Raw genomic sequence first — 7128 nt, forward strand, 5'->3', positions numbered from 1 at the left:
TGGAGCGCCAGATTCAGGCTGTCACGTGTTCCTCTAACCGGTGTGCTCAAGGCTTGCTGCCAACCTGGACTGGCTGCCAACCTGGACTGGCTGCCAACCTACCCGCTAACCAAGCCCCACCTCTTTTGGTAGAAGAAGGAAGGCAACTCCACTTAGCTAAAAGGGAGGTTTATTTTGGGGTAACTTACAAATAAAGGGATAGGTTTCCGGTCCGGGAGCCATGAAGTGCAGTCCAGATGTGTACTCTGGGGAACTCTGCTCCAGGATCCAGGAACCAAGAGAGCTGGCACAGGGGATCTCAGGTCTTAAGCGCTCCTGTCTCCCACCGCCCTGAGCTGCCTCCTTTGCACTGCTGGCTCTCCACGCTGCCCCTCTTCCGTCCCTAGCTCGAGCTGTGGCCCCTTTGTTCCACTGTGCTCCCTCTGACTGGGGTGCGCCTGCAGTCTCCCTTCTATCTGGCAGATCTCTTCTTCAATCTCTTCCTGTGGCTGCGAGGACTCCTCTCCCAGGCGCTCAGCCCTGCCCACCCTCTCCCTCCCCCCCACCCCCTGCACTAATCCTGCTTCCACTCTGTCTTGCTGCCACCGGGATCTGCTCTGCTGGTCCTGGCACTATCCCCACCCCGCTGCAGCCCAGCTTGCAAGGCTGTCCTGGCTCTCAGCTTTCTCCTTGCTCCACCCGCCCAGCCAGGCCCCGCTCCTCTTTGCTCAGCTTTGCTGGACTCCCCTGGGCTGCGCTTGTCTGGCTTCCAACCTGTCCCGCTGCTACCCTGACAGCATTCCCTCCCCTCAATCGCACTGCTAGGCTGGGCCGCGCTCATCCTGCTGCTGTTCCTGTCCCGCTGTCACGCCGCTGCCTCCAGGCTCCCCTTGCTTGCACCGCTCCCCTTGCTAGCCCCATATCCTCCCTCAGCTTTACTTGGTCATACTAGCCTTGCATGCCCTGTTGCAGCCTCGCCCAACTCGCTAGCCCCATTGCCTCCCTCTGCCCCCAGCTCAGACATGGATTTAAGTCAATAGAAACCCATTTATTAGCTGGTCAGCAACTTCAGTGTGTGTTTGCGATCCCTGTGTAGCACCCAGCCTTGCTCAGGTAGAGCTTTATGCACAGAAACAATGTCTGGTCGACATCAGTTAACAAGAACAGTTGGCACCAAGTGGAAGTACAGAAGCTAAAGAGTCTGCTGAGTACCTGAATGTACTTTCCCTTAACTCTGGGCTCCAATGGATCTGGCCTTTGCTTTAGTTTTGGCAGGTGGTGCTATCTATGTGCTGAGTTTTACAGCCTGAATGGCAGTTCCATCATGGAGTCAGTTTTGCTAAGGTCTGCGGCCCTGTTCCAGTTACCAGTGAATTCTACTAAACACTTGGAAATTCAGAACTATTTTCTGTGATTAGTTGTTACAGGTTTCCTTTAGTGTTACCTGAGGTATTTGAACACTGCTATTGTACTTAATGACATGGCATTTTACAATTTAATTTGGGTGAAAGAGTCCATTTTAAAGTTCTAATACTTAAATGACACACTATTAGAGCTAAAAATCCAAGGATCATGGTGGCACACACCTTTAGGTTCCATGCTGAGGAGGTAGAGGCAGGTGGATCTCTGTGAGTTCAAGGTCAGCCTGATCTTCATAGTGAGTCCTTGCTTCTACAAAATTGTTTTCAACAGTGAACTATACATTTTATATTCTCCATACATTAGAGTCCTTATTATTTTTTGGTTATCAGTGTGTGTGTGTGTGTGTGTGTGTGTGTGTGTGTGTGTTAGTACTAGTTCACTTGTGCAAAAGTGCCCATGTGGAGTCAGAGGAAACTTGTGTAAATTCATTCTCCTTCCATCACAGATTCTGGATTGTGGGGTGTTTAACCACCAAGCCCACAGCTCCCCAGAGTTGTTGTTGAGTGTGAACAGCAGGAAATATTAGATAGAAGGATTTAGATCGTGGAGATAAACAGATAGAAAATACAGGATAGCCTGGAGACTGCCTGGAACCTTTTCCAAAGGACCCTGACTGGCTCTGATTCAGGGTATTTATAGAGATGCCAGGGAGTGGAGCAAAAGACTTGCCCCCCCTCTGCCCCCCCCTCCGCCCAGCCAAGTGCAGACCATCTCAGACACCTGCACTCAGGTCCATGGTCCTCATCATCCTCTCTTTGTGGACAAGCTGGGTAAAGCCAGGAGGGACCTGAAAATAGGTTCCCACAGGTCCCCCTTTCTTAATATTTAAAAATAACTCATTATTTATGGCTTACAGCAATCTCTATAGCTGTTATACCTTCCAGTATGAGAGTAGATGATGATAAAGATGACATTTCTCATTTGGATTAGTTCCAAGGTGACTACAGCAATCTTTAGCTGCATCAAACCCTTTCTAAACCAAAACTTAATGCAATTGCAAACTTAAAGAATCCCTTAGATTCATCATTACCACTAACAAATTAACATAAATATTGTTGTCCATAGTTGCAATTCTCTCAGTCTTACATCTTTAACTCTTAATAAAATCGTTTGAATTTTTTTGCTAACAGAACAAAGGAAAAACTTCTTATATATTCACATCAAACTTAAATATTTCCTTAACTCCACAAAACCAGGGTGGTTAAACATAATTTCTGCAAACATACATTGAACCTTAATTTACTCATAACTCCTCTTTTTCTTTATAATTTATTAAACAAAATCTCAAACCTATTTAGAGGAACCCAAACTTACACAATTCTTATAAACCCATATTCAGATGCAGTAATCTCAATCTAACCATTAACACTTGGAAAACTTTTAGCAAAACATCCAAAAGCAGTTTCATAATAAAACTCTTTACACTTTAAAAGTAGTCTTAGTATACCCCATTTGCATTTCTTACTAACAAAACATGACATTAATCCACTCAAATATTTTTTTAAAATTAAGTAGACTAAGGAATATTAACTCTCCCTTTTCTTTATAATTTTTTAAACAACATTTCAAGTCTAGTTAGAAAAATGAAACTTTTCTGTTTAAACAGTTTCATTTGTAACACAAAACCAGTTCCATAAGTAATTCCAGTTTTACATAAACAGTTCCATAAAACAATCCTGAATCACCAGTTAATAAAGCATACATGCATACAGAAAACTGCATTTTTAGTCTAGGTAGAAACAATAAATTTCTTCATTTAAACAGTTCCATTGTTAACCCAAATCCAGAAAACATTTCCTAGGTCATTGCTATAAGTAAACTCAAAATTGTCCCATGGCAATGAAATCTATTGTTCATTTCATTTTCTTAGGTCCCAAAATTCAAATAATAAATTCTGGTATGAGCCTTCCAAATATGAAGAAATCCATACAAATTTTCTTGTAGTTTTCTCATTTTATTAAGTTCAAAAAGTTCAAAAAAAGTAAATTCTGATATCAGATTTCAGCTTCCAAATATGAAGAGACATTTTACAACCCAAACTTTTTGCAGTTAACAATTTTAGTTCAAACAAGCATCTCTGCCACTTTCATTCTCAAGCCAGAGACCTTTTTAGGTACAGTAGTATTTTGCTGTTAGCTCAGGTTTTTGTGTGTTGTGTTGATTTTCCACGGATGTTAGCTGTGGATGCATTGTGCTGGTTCTGGCCTCAGCCATTCTTAGCTTCTTAGTGGCTTCTGGATCTTTTGCCACACCCCAAAGGTGAGTCCCCTCAGCTGGTCAGGAATAGGCAGAAATGCACTGTCTGCAGTAAATGGTTTTTAACTAGATGATGTCCCTTCACTCAAATCCATAATATCTCCCCAAAGTGCTTCAATTTACACAAACGTTTCTATTGCAGGAGTACTTTTGGTTTGTTTTACCGAAAAACTTCACTTCACCCTGAGGGTGAAATTACTGTATTTATCTGCTGTAAAACTCTTTGCAAAATATTCTACAGCTATTAGGAGATATGAAGTCTTTTTCTAAAGGAGCTAGTAAAGCCAAAAGCTACACAGCTCCAAACTCTATTTCCTCACTGTTTGCATTAACCAGTGACAAAACCTCAGAAACACTGATTGGTCCACTTTCATTCTGGTTCCTGTATAGGAAAGTCACTGGCGCTCACCTTCCTTAGTTCCAGGCTCCTTACCAAATGCTCTGGTAACCACAGCTTCATTCTCCTCTTGTGAAATACACAAACATATCCTCTACCCCATATTAACACAGGATCGGGGTGGGACCCTTCCATAATCCCTAGCAGGGATCTTTCCATTTCACTTAAGCAAAAGTCGCTTGGATGCCACTGTGCCAAAATCTATCTGCAGCAGACTGCTCACAGACACCCATATTCAAAAAGTTCAGAACAAAAAGAGCATGATTGAATGCATTATGTGGTGATGGAGGGTAAATTTCTTCCTTTTCTATTTTTTTAAATTTGTATTTTGAGCCCTTTCCACAATGCCTTGACCCTGAGGATTATAAGGGATACCTGTTTTATGTACAATTTTCCATTGGGTACAAAGTTGTTGAAATGCCTAACTCCTATATCCAGAACCATTATCAGTTTTAATAAATTTTGGTACCCATATATGAACAACACTTCAAGCAGTGCATAGTTACATGTTTTGTAGCTTCCGTAGGTTGTGCACTAGCCATTAAAAATCCTCAATAAGTGTCAATGGTCACATGTACATATTTTAATTTGCCAAGTTCTGCAATATGAGTAACATCCATTTGCCATAGATGATTAGGAAGAAGACCTTGAGGATTTACCCCTCAGTGAGGGACAGGAAAATATTTTGGACATACTCAACATTGTTTAACTATTTGACGAGCTGCTTCTTTGGTAAGATTGAAGTGCCCTATTAAGCTTTTGCTATTTTGATGAAGAGCATGTGACTGTTGAGCCCTTTCCACTTGGCTGAAGAAGCTATGCAAAAGCTCTGTTGTAAATGCTTTTGTTTTTCACTGACTGGCTAAGGCACACACCAGCCCTGAGGAAAGCTGCTATGAGGAATGCCAGCCTCAATGCGGGTGCAGTTCTGGGGGGGGGGGGGGGGCAGTGTCAAATGAAGGAGAGACACCTGGTGAAGCCAGCTGAGGAGAGAATAGAAATCTCCCAATTTCCCCGAGGTAGAAAACTTAAAACGCTTGGTTTAAATCTCTTGTTGCAAAAGCAAAAACTGTGCAAACAAGTCTGGTAAAAGAACTTAGAAGTTGAATCTCAGACCCAAAAAGAGCTATGGGAATTGGAGACCATAAGGTAGCTCTTAACAGTGAGCTAAGAGCTGATGAAGAGAAATGCATTCTGGGAAATTTAGTTTTTTTCAGCTAAAAATGGCGATACTGTCCAAAATCTTTTCAACTTAGAATGAAGTTTCTTCTCAAAGCAATGCTAGAAAGCTTAATCTTACCTGTTGAGAACTCAGATCAGACAAAAAACTACCTATAAGAGCAAACAAGCCACTTTAAAATCCTTCAGAAAGCAAGAGAAAGCAGTCCATAAACTGAACATTGTTTTAGATGTGAAGAAACTTATGTTGAAATTAAAAAAGCTCTTTGCCTTTTGAACAAACTGCCTGCAATGAGTAATTCCTTTGTAAATCTAATAAGGGAGACAAGGAAAGAGGCATTCAAAAATAAATGACTGCCTTATAGATGGGAACAAACTTCAGAAAATCTAGCTGTCTTACAAAAGAGTTACTTCATCTGAAAGTTCCTTATAAGAAATCAGTGTGCCATTTTCTCTTTCTGCTCTCTTCCCTCCACGTGGTCTCTCTGTTTTTCTGGTTCTCTCTTTCTCTCTCTGTCTCTGTCTCATTCTCTTTCTCTCTCTCTCCTCCCCTCCTCTCTCCCAGTAAAGCTCTAGAAAGGTAAGGAAAGAAAGAAAGAAAGAAAGAAAGAAAGAAAGAAAGAAAGAAAGAAAGAAAGAAATCACTGCTAAACATCACATCTGCTAATAATATCAGAAGTTAAAGCTAATGAAGTGAAAATATTAAATCCTGAAAATGCTTTTTCTCAGAGTAAGCTAATGAAGGATATGTTTCATGAAAGAACATGTATGTTCTTGACTCCTTTGAATAGTCACAGTTTGGGCGAAAATATTGGAATCAACAAGGATCAAGTCAGAATGTTTCAACAAATTCAAGACACTATTCCACAAAAGAAAGCTGCCATGCTTTGTGGGCCATATTAGAGCTCACTCCAGCTACACTGGGATCCCAAACACCCACTGAAGTTGGTGACCAGCTAATAAATGAGTTTCTATTGACTTAAATCCATGTCTGAGCAGGGGGCAGAGGGAGGCAATGGGGTGAGCAAGTTGTGCCAGGCTGCAAAGGGGCAAGCCAGGAGAGCTTGGTAGAGAAGAACCCAGCGAAGCTGAGGGAGGGAAGGGTTGCGGTCGGGGTAGCAGCGGGACTAGGGACTAGGGTGGAAGCCAAACAAGCGCAGCCCATCCCCCAGCCTAGCCCTGAGCCGAGGGGAGCGGGGCGTGGCTGTGAAGGTAGAGCCAGGAGGAAAGGTGGGAGCAAGGACTGCCTTGCAAGCTAGGCTGCAGTGGGGTGGGGATAGGGCCGGGACCAGCAGAGCAGATCGGGGTGGCAGCAGACCCTGTGGAAGCAGGACAAGTGCGGGGAGAAGTCGGCTCCGCCCCAGGGGAGAGATTGAAGAAGGCAGCAGGGCCAGATAGAAGGGGAGCCTGCAGGCGCGGCCCAGTCAGAGGGAGCGCAGTGGAACGAAGGGGACACAGCTCCAGGCAAAGGGAATAAGGGGGCAGCGGGGAGAGCCAGCATTGCAAAGGCGGCAACAGAAGCTGCTCGGAGACAGGAGCGCTTAAGACCTGAGATCTCCTGTGCTGGCTCTCTTGGTTCCTGGATGCTGCAGCAGAGTTCTCCAGAGTACACATCTGGACTGCACTTGATGACTCCCGGACCGGAAACCTATCCCTTTACTTGTAAGTTACCCCAAAATAAACCACCCTTTTAGCTAAGTGGAGTTGCTTTCTTTCTTCTACCAAAAGAAGTGGAGCTTGGTTAGCGGGTAGGTTGGCAGCAAGTCCAGGTTGGCAGCCAGTCCAGGTTTTACAGCAAGCCGTCAAGCAGGCGGGGTTAAGGGAGGTAGGACTGCCCTAGTACGGCCCAAGAGCCCTGGAGAGCGCAGTGTTCAGCCGGCTTTAGGAGGACAGAC

This window comes from Onychomys torridus, chromosome 19 (assembly GCF_903995425.1).
Source record: "Onychomys torridus chromosome 19, mOncTor1.1, whole genome shotgun sequence".
Lineage (NCBI taxonomy): Eukaryota > Metazoa > Chordata > Mammalia > Rodentia > Cricetidae > Onychomys > Onychomys torridus.